General features: G+C 41.7%; 1 protein-coding gene across 1 annotated transcript in view; it reads left to right on the plus strand.

Moving 5' to 3' along the window:
• The window catches only part of LOC145518525 (spermatogenesis-associated protein 31A6-like), a 120,578-nt gene that overhangs the window by 44,152 nt on the left and 61,649 nt on the right, over positions 1-14,777 (plus strand). The window contains exon 4 of the mRNA XM_081523195.1: positions 735-873. The gene's annotated coding sequence lies outside the window, so the exon portion shown is untranslated. The remainder of the gene's footprint in view (positions 1-734; positions 874-14,777) is intronic.

Here is a 14,777-nt window from a genome sequence, read left to right on the forward strand (position 1 = left end):
AACCATTTTCCCCAGAAGAGAAAGTGAAGTCCTTTAATACACATATTCACACACATGTACACATACACATTTATAAAAAATTAAGAAAAATACTCATAACAATTATAGCCCATATTTATATTTATTATATCCCATAACAATTATAGCCCTAATTTCTATAGCTATAATGGTCATATCTGGTGTTTATAACTACCTTATTCCACTACCCTTTGTTTATTCCCTTTATTTACAGAAAGTGCCTCAGCTAATTGTGGTTCTTTCAAAGCTAAATTCCTGAAAGATCTGAGCCATTAGTAGTCCTGATTGAATTAGGTCATTATAGTTTTCCATTGACTTTAATCTCAGGACCTAATAGTACTAATTGATCAAGTTAAGGATTTCATATTCTAGACATACATTGATTTGGAGCATATACAGCTTCCTGGAAAGCTTTGTCCCAGCCCGTTAAGCCATTGCCACCTACCTGGTAATAGCTGAATCTTCAAAAGGCTGTTCTATTGTTCTATAAAGCCAGCTGATTCAGGATGGTGGAGAACATGGCAAGAATAGTGAATTCCATGAGCACGGGCCCTTTGCAACACTTGAATTGATGCAAAATGTGTTCTTTTATCTAAAGCAATGCTGTATGGAATACCATGATGTTGGATATGGCATTCTATAAGAAGTTTTGCAAGTAGGAAATGCTGTATCTACAGTAAGTATCTATTTCAAAATAAGCTTCTCTTCCATTATAGAAGCAGTCCAGTGTAATCAACCTGCCATCAGATAGTTGACCGATCACCCCAGGAAATGCTGCCATACTGGAGACACCGCGTTGGTCTCTGCTGCTGACAGATGCACCATCCAGCAATAGCTGTGGCCAGGTTGGACTTGGTGAGTGGAAGTCCATTTTGCTGAGCAAGTGTGTAACCTCAATTTCTGTCACGATGGCCATTGGTTCATAAACCCATTGGGCAATGACAGGAGTGGCTGGAGCAAGAGACTGACTGGTGTCTACAGAAGAGGTCATCCAACCACTCGATTGTCAAAATCCTCCACAGCTGAGGTCACTCTTTGATAAGCGTTCACACGGGACTCTAATTAAGATCTTCACATTTTTCTCCAATTCAATGAAGTCTCTCCTCATACTGCTTCTCTAGAGCTCCTTGTCTCCAGTTTCCCAATCACGTTCCTTCCAATCTCTGACCAGGAAACACTCAGTTCATGATGGGGAGTTCAGGTCTCCTGGTGGATCCTGATTAAGTGTTCAGTCTCTCTACTAAGGCCCAGTAGCAAACAAAGAGCTGTATCTCAAAAAGAGAGCAGTAATCCACAGAGGGTGACAGGGCTTTGCTTGAAAATCCTAAAAGTCTGTGCTGTGATCCACTTATAGGGGACTTGTCAAAGGCTCCAAACAGCATCTCTCTCTGCCACTGGTGCTTCAAGCACCGTTGGATCTGCTGGATCATCTGGCCCAAATGGCAGTGCAGTTTGTACAGCAGACTGGATCTGTTGCAGAGCCTTCTCTTGGTCTGGGCCCCACCCCAAACTAACAGCTTTTTGGAACACTTAGTAAATGGGTTGGAGTAGCACACACAAATGAACATACTGACAAAAATCCAGAGGCCCATTAGGCATTGTATCTTGTTTTGGACTGTAGGAAAGGCCAAATATGACATCTTATCCTTTACCTTAGAAGGACTACAGAGACATGCTTAGCATTAGTGGACCCCTTGAAATTTCACTGAGGTAGAATGCTTCCTGATATCAGATTTATTTCCCACTCTCTGATAAGCAAATATCTTACTTAATAAATCTAGAATAGTTGTTACTTCTTGCTCAATAGGTCCAATAAACATAATGTCATCAGTATCAGGTGACCAACATGATGTCTTAACGAAGAGAAAGGTGATTAAGATCCTTGTGAACTAAACTAGGACATTGGGCAGGAGAGTTGATATATCCTTGAGGGAGGACCATGAAGGTATATTGCCGGGCTTCCCAGCTGGTCCAGGAGACTGGGGTTTGATCCCTGGGTCAGGAAGTTCCCCTGGAGAAGGGAATGGCAACCCTCTCCAGTATTCTTGCCTGGAGAATTCCATGGACAGAGGAGCCTGGTGGGCTACAGGCCATGGGATTGCAAAGAATCAGATATGACTGAGTGACTTTCACTTTCAGTTTAAAAACAGGTATGGAGAAAAAACAAGCAAACAAACACATTTGCCACTTCAATAGCTGTGAACCAGATACCAGAGGATGTGTTAATTTTTTTAAACAATGAAACCACATCTGTTAAATCTGCTTTGGAATCATCACTTGGGTAAGCTTAGCATAATCCACTGTCATCCTTCAAGATCTGTTTTTTCACAGATCAAATAGGTGAGATGAATGGGGATGAAGTGAAAATCACAAATTTTGCATCTTTCATCTTTCATTTCCATGATGGTGGCATTAATCTCAGCAATCCCTCCAGGAAATGTGTCATTGCTTTTGGTTTACTATTTTTCTGGGCAGAGGCAGCTTTGGTGGTTTCTACTGGTGGTTTCTTTGATGGTCTTTGCCACTATAATGATCCTCACTCAGGGAGACAATATAGTAATTCTGCCAGTTGTTATTCCAATGATCCATTCCAGGGCTGGGGAACCGCAACAGGATGAGTTTGAGGACCCACTGGACTCCAGATGGGATAGAGATGAGCTGAAGTCCTATTGATCATCTGACCTCCGTAAGCCAATACTTTGACTGTTCAACCAAAGAGATATTGTCACTCTGATAAAAGGCCATAGGTCCCTTTATGGGAAAAGGTTAAAAATATAATGTTTTTGCAAAGTAGCAGGGTCCTTCCTCAACTTCCCTTTCATTCAAAGGGTTATGTAGTCTGTAAATTGGCTCAAGTCTGGGAATTGATTGAGAGACCATGACTCTATTCTTTTTCTTTTTTTCAATTTAAGTCAGAATTTTGTTCCCTTGATTTAGAGCTCTTTTGCTTATACAGATCGAGTATAGATTGCCCATCTTGTCTTAGTCCAGTAGTGCTGCTATAACAAAATACTACATACTGGGTGGCTTATAAACAACAGAAATTTATTTCTCAGATTTTAGGGCTGGAAACCGAAAATCAAGGTGTCAGCATGTTGGGTTCTGGAGAAGGCCTTCTTGTCGGTAGCAGAGTGCAGGCTTCTCTCTGTACCTTCATTTGGTGGAAGGGGCAAAAGATCTCTCTGTAGACATTTTTATAATGGCACTAATCCCATTTATTAAATACTCTGCCCTCGAGACCTAATTACTCCTAAAGGCCCCACCTCCCAATACCATCAGCTTGGGGTTAGGTTTCAATATAAGAATTTTGAAGGGAAACAAACATTCAGACAATAGTGACTATGATCAACCTGCCAATGTCATAGGTCTCTGCAAGCCACTCTATTCTGACTGCTGCTTTGACTCTTCTGTCTGTTGTAGTAACCATGTTTATCTCACCTTTGATTATTTGGTGCTGCTACCCTGGGATCCAATTATCTCCCATTGCATGTAGGTTTTCAATTCAGTGGCAGCAGCTCCGACTATAATCTGACCTACAGGGAAATCCTTTGTGCTCTTCAAAGATTTTAGGGCTCCCTTCACAAATTTATTGCTTGCAGTTGTCATGAAAAATGGTCCTCTGGATGCTTCTGAGAATAGCAGGTCTACCATGATGAATCCATCCTAAAATTCAAATTTCTCTACAGATTTGGATCTCTTCCTCTGTAGCATACGGGCTTCCCTGGTGGCTCAGATGGTAAAGAATCCACCTGCAATGCAGGAGACCTGGGTTTGATCCCCGAGTTGGGAAGATCCCCTGGAGGAGGAAATGTCAACCCACTCCAGTTTTCTTTTCTGGAGAATCCCCATGGACAGAGGAGCCTGGCAGGCTACAGTCCATGGGGTCACAAAGAGTTGTACATGACTGAGTAACAAAGCACACAGTCTGTAATATACGAAAGCAGTTCTGGCACCTAGGTATGATGTTGGCTCTTGTTTTAGTCAACTAGCCAAATTGTCAGAGCCCCTTTTATTCCTCTAAGCTGTAACACCAAATCCAGAATCCAATAATTTAGCTTGAATCATCTTTATGTTCTATTATTTCATATCCTTAATATCCGTCTTTCTCAAAAACATGAAACTTTTTGAATGAAATGACTTGTCTATATCAAATAGGTCCAATTGGTCCAGTGTATTGTTTAAAGCTTGTGTATCCTTATTAATTTTCTGTCCAGATGATCTGTCCATTGCTGTGAGTAGGGTGTTAATTCCCCCACTTATTGTGTTACTGTCAATTTCCCCTTTAACAGTTGTTGGCATTTGCCTTATATATTGAGGTGCTTCTATGTTGGGTGCACATATTTTTATAATTGTTCTATCTTCTTCTTGAAATGATGCCCTAATCATCATGTTGTGTCCTTCCTTGTCTCTTGTAATGGTCTTTATTTTAACACTGATGTTATCTGATATGAGTATTACAACTCTCACTTTCTTTCGATTTTCATTTGCATGTAATATCTTTTTCCAGCCCCTCACTTTCAGTCTGTATGTGTCCCTAGGTCTGAGATGGGTCCCTTGTAGACAACACATGCAGGGGTCTTTTTTTTGTATCCATTCAGCCAGTCTGTGTCTTTTGGTTGGAGCATTTAACCCATTTGCATTTAAGGTAATTAATGATATGTATGATCCTATTACCATTTGCTTTATTATTTCGGATTTGTTTTTATAAGCCTTTTCTTTCTCTTATGTTTCCTGTCTAGAGAAGTTCCTATAGCATTTGTTGTAGAGCTGGTTTTGTGGTGCTAAATTCTCTTAACATTTTCTTGTCTGTAAAGATTTTCTGTGAATGAGCTCCTTGCTGGATAGAGTAATCTTGGTGGTATGTTTTTCTCTTTCATTACTTCAAGTATATATTGCTACTCTTTTCTGGCCTGCAGAGTTTCTGTTGAAAGAGCAGCAGTTAGTCTAATGGGGATTCCCTTGTATATTATTGTTGCTTTTTCCTTGTTATTTAAAAATTTTTTTTTAATTAATTAATTTATTTATTTGACTGTGCCAGGTCTTAGTTGCAGCACACAGCATCTTCAGTCTTCATTGTGGCATGCAAATTCTTAGTTGCAGCATCTGGGATCTAATTCTCTGACCAGGGATTGAACCCAAGTTCCCTGCTTTGGGAGCACAGAGTCTTAGCCACTGGACCACAGGGAAGTCCCTCCTTTGATGCTTTTAGTATTTGTTCTTTGTGTTTAACATTTGTTAGTTTGATTAATATGTGTCTTGGTGTGTTTCCCCTTGGGTTTATCCTGTATGGACTCTCTGGGTTCCTGGTCTTAGGTGGCTATTTCCTTTCCTGTTTTAGGGAAGTTTTATTTATAATCTCCTCAAATACTTTCTTATACCCTTTCCTTTTGTCTTCTTCTGTGATCCCTATGATTCAAATGTTGTTGCACTTAATATTGTCCCAGAGACAGTCTCTGAGACTGTCTTCACTTTTTTATTGCTTTTTCTTTATTCTACTCTGTTTCAGTTATTTTTACCATTGTATATTCCAGCTCACTTACCTGTTCTTCTGCCTCAGTTATTCTGCTGTTGGTTCACTCTAATGTATTTTTTATCTCAGTTATTGTATTGTTCATTGCTGATTGTCTATTCTTTAATTTTTCTAGGTCCTTGTTTAACATTTCTTGCATCTTCTCAATCTGTGCCTCCAGCCTATTTATCTGTGCCTCCATTTTATTTTCGGAGAAGGCAATGGCAACCCACTACAGTGTTCTTGCCTGGAAATTCCCATGGATGGAGGAACCTGGTAGGCTGCAGTCCATGGGGTCGCTAAGAGTCGGACACGACTAAGTGACTTCACTTTCACTTTTCACTTTCATGCATTGAAGAAGGAAATGGCAACCCACTCCAGTATTCTTGCCTGGAGAATCTCAGGGATGGGGGAGCCTTGTGGGCTGCCATCTATGGGGTTGCACAGAGTCAGACACGACTGAAGCGACTTAGCAGCAGCAGCATTTTATTTTCAAGATTTTGAATCATCTTTACTATCATTACTCTGAATTCTTTTTCAGACAGACTGCATATTTCCTCTTCATTTGTTTGGTCTTATGGGTTTTTAACCATGTTTCTTCATCTGCTGCATGTTTCTCTGTCTTTTCATTTTGTTAAACTTGCTGTGTTTAGGGTCTCCTTTCTTCAGGCTAGATGGTTGTAGTACTCAATTGTGGAGTCTTCCCCCATGAGTGGGATTGGACCAGTGTCTTGTGAAGGTTTCCTGGTTGGGGGACTTATGCCTATGTTCTGGTGAATGGAGCTGGATCTTGTCTCTCTGAAGATCACTGCCGTCTCCAGTAGTGTGTTTTGGGTTGTCTATGGGTTTGGTGTGGTTTGGGGTAGCCTGTCTGCTAATGTGCAGGGCTGTGTTCCTATTTTTCTGAAGAAGTGACATGGGGTGTTCCGCATTGGAGCTTGCTGGCCTTTGGGCTGGGCCTGGTCTTGGTGTTGAGGTGGATGCTTTGGGGAGGGCTCTCGCTGATTAATTTCCAGGGTATCAGGAGTTCTCTGGTGGTTCAAAGTCCTGGACTCGGGTCTCCCACTTCAGGAGTTCAGGCCCAGTCCCTTACTAGAGCACCAAGACTTCACAGGCCACACATCACAGAAGACAAAACCCCAAGATTACTGGTGAAAGCAACACTCAATAGCCCAGAATACCCAAAGAAGCTCATACCAAAGTCCTCCAATATTTCCAGGAATGTCTCTGGGCCTGTTGTGGGTAGTGTGGGGTCAGCTCAGTCTCAGATCTGGCCTTGCTCCAGTTTTACTTGCCCCTAAAGTTGCCCCTAAAGTCCATAGTCTCAGGTTAATTGTGGGGATTTAATCCACTGCACCTGTGGCTTTAGGTGCTCATTCCCCTTCTCTTCTCCAATCACTTAGGCCCTTGTGTTCTGCTTTGGTTTCGGGCCCAGCTCTGCTTGTAGGTGTCCCTCTGGTGTCTGTTCACCACCCAGACACAAAGGGGAAAGGCCGAGGCTTATTAAGGCTCACTTGCTCACTTGGGCTCAGGAGAGAGAGGGGTAAGGCACCCACAATTTGGATGTACTGGGGAGTGCCTGTGGTGTTAGAGACTTGTTGGATGCTGTTACAGTCTGAGGTACATCATGCACTCTCCTAGAGGTTTTGGCCCCAGGTAGTGGGTACCCTAGGAAGAGCCAAGCTGCTTAGACTCCTAGCAAGATGTAGGTAGTAATCTGTTCCTACTCACAGCCTGGTGGCAGCTGCCACCTCTGGGGTTGAGACTGCAGCAGCAGTGTTTTGTCTGCTGCCTCAGGCACTTTCCCTGGCTTTGGCAGTAGCTAGTGGTTTACATTTCCCTCTCTGGGATCATAAACTGCAGTTGTGTCTAATTCCACCACTGGTGCTCCTACTGGTTTTGCTGAGTTTGTCAGCCATGCGTGGAATTAGAATGTCCCAGTGACTATAATATCTTGCCTCTTTGGGATGCCTAATGTTTTATCTGGACTGCATCATCTGTGTTGTACTAGCCACTTCAGAGTACTCTCATAGCAACCAGCTCCAGTCCTCTCCCTCAGGTCTGACACTTGAGCCTGAGCCTTGGCACCCTGGCCTCCACTGCTGGAGCGAGTGTGCTGCTCGCTCCTCGGTTAGGATGTGCTTGCTCTTCAGCAATGGTCTCTGTGGTAAATTATTTTCATTTTGTCTTCCAAGCACCTTCCATTGTGCTCCCCCCCGAGGTTCCTAAGCTCCCTTCTGTCCTCACCTATGAGGGAGATTCTGAGAGCGTGGAAACCTTTCCTCCTTCATGACTCCTTCCCCAGGGTGCAGGTCCCCTTGCTGAAATTATTTGTTTCTTTTTTCATCTTTACCTTTTGCCCTACCTCATTCTAAGGAAATTGGCTAGCCTTTTTGGAAGTCTAGGGTCTTCTGCCAATGTCCCTAAGGTGTTCTGTATGAGTTGTTCCATATCTAGATGAATTTTTCATGTATTTGTGGGGAGGAAGGTCATCTCCCTGTCTTGTTCCTCTATCATCTTGGAAGTTCTTCCATATGTTCCTGATTTTAGAGGTGTACTGTCTACATTTTCCTCTAAGAACTGTATAGTTTCTGGCCTTAAGTTAGGTCTTTAATCCATTTTGAGTTTATTTAGTATATGTTATTAAGCTGCCCAGTTTTCTCAGCACCACTTACTAAAGAGGCTATTGTTTCTCCATTGTATATTTTTGCCTCATTTTTCAAAGGTAAGGTGCCCATAGGTGCGTGGGTTTATCTCTGGGCTTTCAGTCTTGTTCCATTGGTCTATATTTGTATTTTTGTGCCAGTACCATACTGTCTTGATGACTGTAGCTTTGTAGTATGGTGTGACATCAGAAAGCTTTATTCATCCAGCTCTTTTTCTTTCCTTCTTTCTTTTCAGTCTTGAGATTGCTTTGGCTATTTAGGTTCATTTGTGTTTCCATACAAACTATGAAATTATTTGTTCTAGTTCTGTGAAAAATACTGTTGGTAGTTTGATAGGGATAGCATTTAATCTGAAAATTGCTTTGGTAGTATAGTCATTTTCACAATATTTCACATTCAAGAACATGGTATATTTCTCCATCTGTTTGTGTTGTCTTTGCTATCTTTCATCAGTGTCTTATGGGCTTCCCCAGTGACTCAGCAGTAAAGAATCTGACTGCAGTGCAGGAGACACAGGACACACAGATTTGATCCCTGGGTCAGGAAGATCCCCTGGAGGAGGGCATGGCAACCCACTCCAGCATTCTTGTCAGGAAAATTCCATGGACAGAAGAGCCTGGTGGGCTATAGTCCATAGGGTTGCAAAGAGTTGAACCTGACTGAAGAGACTGAGCAAATGCACATATCAGTGTTTTATAGTTTTGTGCATACAGGTCTCTTGTCTCTTTAGGTAGATCTATTCCTAGTTACTTTATTTTTTGTTGTTGTTGCAATGGTGAATGGATTGTTCCCCTAATTTCTTCTTCTGATTTTTCATTGTTAGTATAGTAATGCAAGGAATATCTGTGTGGTAATTTATATTCTGTGAATTTACTATATTCATTGTTAACTCTAATAATTTTCTGGTGGCATCTTTAGGGTTTCCTATGTATAGAATCCTGTCATCTGCAAACAGTGAGAGTTTTACATCTTCTTTTCCAATCTGGATTTTTAAAATTTCTTTTTCTTCTTTCTTTTTCTTCTTGGATTACTGTGGATAAGACTTAAAATACTATGTTGAATAGTAATGACAGGAGTGGGCACCCTGTCTTGTTCCTGATTTTAGAGGAAATGCTTTCAGTCTTTCACTGTTGAGAATAACGTTTGCTGTCAGTTTGTCATATATGTCCTTTATTATGTTGAGGTAGGTTCATTTTACACCTACTTTCTGGAGAGTTTTAATCATAAATGGGAGTTAAATTTTGTTGAAAGCTTTTACTGCATCTATTGAGATTATCATATGGTTTTTCCCTTTCAATTTGTTAATATGATATATCATATTGATTTATTTGCATATATTGAAGAACCCTTGCATCCCTGGGATGTGCTTAGTCACTCAGTCATATCCAACTCTCTGTGACCCCATGGACTGTACCCCACAGGCTCCTCTGTCCATGGGGACTCTCCAGGCAAGATTACTGGAATGGGTTTCCAGGGCCTCCTCCAGGGGATCTTCCCAATTCAGGGATTGAACCCAGGTGTCCTGCAATGCAGGCAGATTCTTTACCATCTGAGCTACCAGAGAAGCCCCTGCATCCCTGGGATAAAGCCCACTTGATGCTTTATGAGCCTTTTAATGTGTTGTTGGACTCTGTCTGCTAGAATTTTCTTGAGGATTTTTGCATCTATCTGCATTAGTGATATTGGCCTGTAATTTTCTTTATTTATTTTTGTGTTTGTGTGTGTGACATCTTTGTCTGGTTTTGGTATCAGTGATAGTGGCTTTGTAGAATGAGTTTTGGAGGTTTTCTTCCTCTACAATTTCTTGAAAGAGTTTGCAGGATAAGTGTTAGCTCTTCTGTAAACTTTTGGTAGAATTCACCTGTGAAGCCATTTGGCCCTAGGCTTTTGTTTGTTGGAAGATTTTGATTAAAGTTTCAATTTTTTATTGTTTTGGGTTTGTTTTTGTAAGTCTTTTCTTTCTCTTGGATTTCTCATCTGAAGAAAGTCCTTTAGCATTTGTTGTAGAGCTGGTTTGGTGGTGCTGAATTCTCTTAACGTTTTGCTTGTCAATAAATCTTTTGATTTTTCCTTCAAATCTGAATGAGATCCTTGCTGTATAGAGTAATCTTGTTATAGGTTTTTTACTTTCATCATTTTAAATATATCCTGCCATTCCCTTCTGCCCTGCAAAGTTTCTATTGAAAGATCAGCTGTTAGCCATAGGAATTCCCTTATATGCTATTTGTTGCTTTTCCCTTCCTGCTTTTAATATTTTTCTTTTCTTTTTATTTTTTAGTTTGATTAATATGTGTCTTGTCATGTTTCTCTTTGAGCTTATGCTCTATGGGACTCACTGGGCTTCCTGGTCTTGGGTGGCTATTTCCTTCCTCATCTTGGGAAATTTTTGACCATAATCTCCTAAAATATTCTCATACCCTTTCTTTTTTTCTTTTTCTGGGACCCTTATAACTCAAATGTGGGTGTGCTTAATGTTGCCCTAGAGGTCTCTCAGACTATCTTCATTTCTTTTCATTCTTTTTTCTTTATTCTGCTCTGCTTCAGTTATTTCCACCATTCTATCTTCCAGCTCACTTGTCCATTCTTTTGCCTCAGTTATCCTGCTCTTAGTTCCCTCTAGTGTATTTTTATCACAGTTATTGTGTTTTTCATTGCCAGTTGTCTATTCTTTATTTCTTCTAGGTCCTTGTTAAATATTTCTTGTATCTTCTCAATGTGTGCCTCCATTCATTTATCTGTGCATCCATTTTATTTCCAAGACTTTGGATCACCTTTAATATCATCTTTATTATCATCTTTACTAAATTTCTGAATTCTTTCAGATAGATTGCCTATTTCTTCTTCATTTGCTTGATCTTGTGGGTTTTTATCATGTTTCTTCATTTGCTGAATGATTCTCTGTTGTTTCATTTTGTTTAATTTATTGTGTTTGAGGTCTCCTTTCTATAGTCTGCAAGATTGTAGTTCCTCTTATTTCTGGAGTCTGCCCCCTGTGGGTGGAGTTGCTCCAGTGCCTTGTGAAGTTTTCCTGGTTGTGAGGAATTGTGGCTGTGTTTTGGTGGATGAAGCTGGATATTGTCTCTCTGAAGGGCAGTGCCGTGTCCAGTGGTGTGTTTTGGGGTGTCTGTGGGCTTGGTGTGGCTTCACACAGCCTATTTGCCAATGGGCAGAGCTGTGTTCCTGTTTTTCTGAAGGTTTGACACGAGACATCTGGCCTGGAGCTTGCTGCTCTTTGTGAAGGGCCTGGTCTTAGTGTTGAGATGGAGACCTTTGGGAGATCTCTCACTGATTAATTTTCCATGGGGTTGGGAGTTCTTTGGTGGTCCAAAGTCCTGGACTTGGGTCTCCCATCTTGGAGATTCAGGCCCAATCCCTTACTGTAGCACCAATATTCCTCAAGTCACACAGCACAGAAGACAAAACCCACAAAAAATGGTGAGAGTAGCACTCAATAGACAAGAATACCCAAAAACACAAAGAGAAAAGAAGAGAGAAAAAGAGGGGGAAAAGAGTAAAAATGGAAATAAAAAAAGGAGAGCAATCAAGCCAATAAACAAACTCATAAGTGTACTGTTAAAATAGGAAAAGAATAAAATATATGTATTTAAAAAGAAAAATGTTTTAAAAAAGGAAAAGTAAGTTTAAAAACTAAAAATTAAAGGACACAGACATAGAGAACAGACTAGTGGACACAGGGAGGAGGGAGGAGAGGATTGGATTAACTGAGAGAATAGCACTGAAATATATATATTACCATATGTAAAATTAGATAGTCAGTGGAAATTTACTGTATGATGGTGCTCTATGAAAACCTGGAGAGGTGGGATGGGGTGGGAGGTGGGAGGGAGTTTCAAGAGGGAGGGGACATACATATACCTATGGCTGATTCATGGTGATGTATGGCAGAAACCAACATAATATTATAAAGCAATCATCCTCCAATTAAAAATAAATTAATTAAAATAAATAAGTAAAGTAAAACTTAAAGGAATAATAAAGAAGGAACAACATTAGAACAATATGAAAAAGAAAGGAAAAAGAAAAACATGTATAGAGTGGTAGTAAGGATGACCTCCTGAGTCCTCCATTGTCCTCTCCACACAGTGAGCACCAGAAAAATCTACTTACTTAGGAAGTCCTGCAATGTTTCTGGAAAGGTCTCTGAACCTGCTGTGGGCACTGTGGGTCAGCTCAGACGCAGATATGGCCTTATCCCAGCTTGTATGTGCATGCTTAGCCACTTCAGTCCTGTCTGACTGTTTGCGACCCTATGGACTTCAGTCCGCCAGGCTCTTCTGTCCATGGGATTCTCCAGGCAAGAACACCGGAGTAGGTTTCTGTGTCCTGTTCCAGGGGATCTTCCCAACCCAGAGATCAAATTCACATCTCCTGTATTGCAGGCAGATTCTTTACCACTGAACCACAGGGGAAGCCCATCCCAGCTTGTACTTGCTTCCAAATCCACAATTACACCCTAAGTACACAGTTTAAGGTAATTGTGGAGATTGAATTTGCCACACCTGCAGCTGCAGGATTGAATTCCCTTCCTCTTCCTGGCTTACACATTTCCTGGTGCTCTGCCTTGTTTGGGGCCCATCTCTGCTTCTACACCACCCTCCACCAACATATGTTGCTATAGTCTGAGGTGGATCATGTGCTCTTGCAGGGGAATTGGCCCCAGGTCAAGGGTCTCTCAGCAGAATCAAACTGCATAGGCTCATGGGAAGGTGTGGGCAGTAACCTGTGCCTATTCACAACTTGATGGCACTTGCTTCCTCTAGGGTCAGGACCACAGTGGCAACTGTATACCCTGAGTACCTTGCCTTAGGCACTCACCCTAGCTTTGGCAGTGGCCCATTAGCTTGTGTTCTCTCCAGGATTGTAAACTGTAGTCGTGTCTAGTTCTTCCTCTGGCATTTGTGCCAGCTTTGGCAGTGGCCAGGCATTTCTACCTCTGGCGTTGTGCAATTCACAGCCACTGCTCATCCCATCTATGACGTTGGTAAAGGATGCTTCCTGTGGTCTGTGAGCATGTGGAGTTAGAGGGTCCCCATGGCAATGATCTCTTGTGTTTCTGGGAGGCCCAGGCTTTTCCCTGGACTCCCTCAGCTGTGCTATACTAGCCCCCTCAGAGTATCTTCCCGGTAGTCAACCCCAGTCATCTCCCTGGAGTCCTAATTCTGAAGCCTGAGCCTCACCACTCAGGCCCCCTCACTGCAGCATGCGTGCAAGCTAGTTTTTGGCTGGGAAGTGCTGATTGACAATGATCTCTGTGGTAAATGCTCTCTGTTTTGCCTTCCAAGCACTTGTTGCTATGTTCCCCTCTGAGGAGACTGTGAGAAGCGTCCCCTCTGACAAGCTCCCCTCGTCTCTGCTTGGTGAGGGCATTTCCAAGAGTGTGCGGAGACTTTTCCTCCTCCTCGACTCCCACCCCAGGGTGCAGATCCTCCTCTCAAATTCTTTGTCTCTTTTTTATCTTTATCTTTTGCCCTACCTCATTCTGAGGAGAATGGCTTGCCTTTTTGGAAGTCTGGGGTCATCTGCCAACATTCAGAAGGTGTTCTGTAGGAGTGTTCCACACGCAGAAGTTTTCTTGATGTATTTGTGGGGAGGAAGGTGATCTCCCTGTCTTACTCCTTTGCCATCCCGAAAGTCCTGATGTGATTGTTCCAAACATATTTTTACTGACAGTGTACCAAATTTAGAAAACAATTCCCCTCTCAAGATAATTAGTATTTTCCTATAGTAAACAGATAAGTATTGGCTAAAAGTACACATGCCTACTGAAATGAAATCTGTGGTGTGTCTGGAGCTCTGGCCTCTAGTTTTGTTCTGGCCCCTGATACTGTACTGCATGACTTTGGGTCAGCTAACCTATCTAGGTAAGATTCCTCCCTGAGAGAGACTCCTGTAGATGATTTCTAGAACTCCTTGGAGTGCTAAAATCCCAGATTATCTGTACATTTATTTCCTTTTTCCAATATCATGCTCTGCTGCCAAGTCAACCAGAGACTTGCCTTTAAGACACATGTACTATTGCTCATTCCTCTAAATGTGCACTTAGAACAAAAAGAAAGGAAAGGAAATAAAATGCTTGACTTGTGTCTGGTGTAGGCTATTTGATCACAGCAAGACTCTACTTGTATGGTTGACAGGTTTAACCTTCAGGCTTATAATGTAATTCCTATCATTAAATAACTGAGGGGATGAGGACTGTTAAAGGAAGAACACAAGAGAGAGAAATAATCAGAAAGACTGTTGAGTCTCCGAGTGGCTGTCCTAGAGAGGTTACTGGGCAGCCCTGAGTCTCACCTAGACTTTAGCTCCACTCATGAGTGTCAGTGACAACTTCCTACCATATCCACACTTGGAGGCTTTTGTGTCCAGAATGAGCCTTCTGTCTATGGATTGAGTGTGGGTGTCTGCTTTCCTGGGTCTTTTATTCAAAGTTGAAAAAGAAAGTTCTATTTCCCATCCTATTATTCCCCACTCTGGGGCCAGAGCTACTCTAAGGAACCCTTAGAAGTAACCACCACTCCTGAATAGTTTCCATGAAATTCTTCACTTTATCATTGTGCCTCAAC

Source organism: Giraffa tippelskirchi, chromosome 1 (genome assembly GCF_054371585.1).
Source record: "Giraffa tippelskirchi isolate mGirTip1 chromosome 1, T2T-mGirTip1v1.2.pri, whole genome shotgun sequence".
NCBI classification, from domain to species: Eukaryota; Metazoa; Chordata; class Mammalia; order Artiodactyla; family Giraffidae; genus Giraffa; species Giraffa tippelskirchi.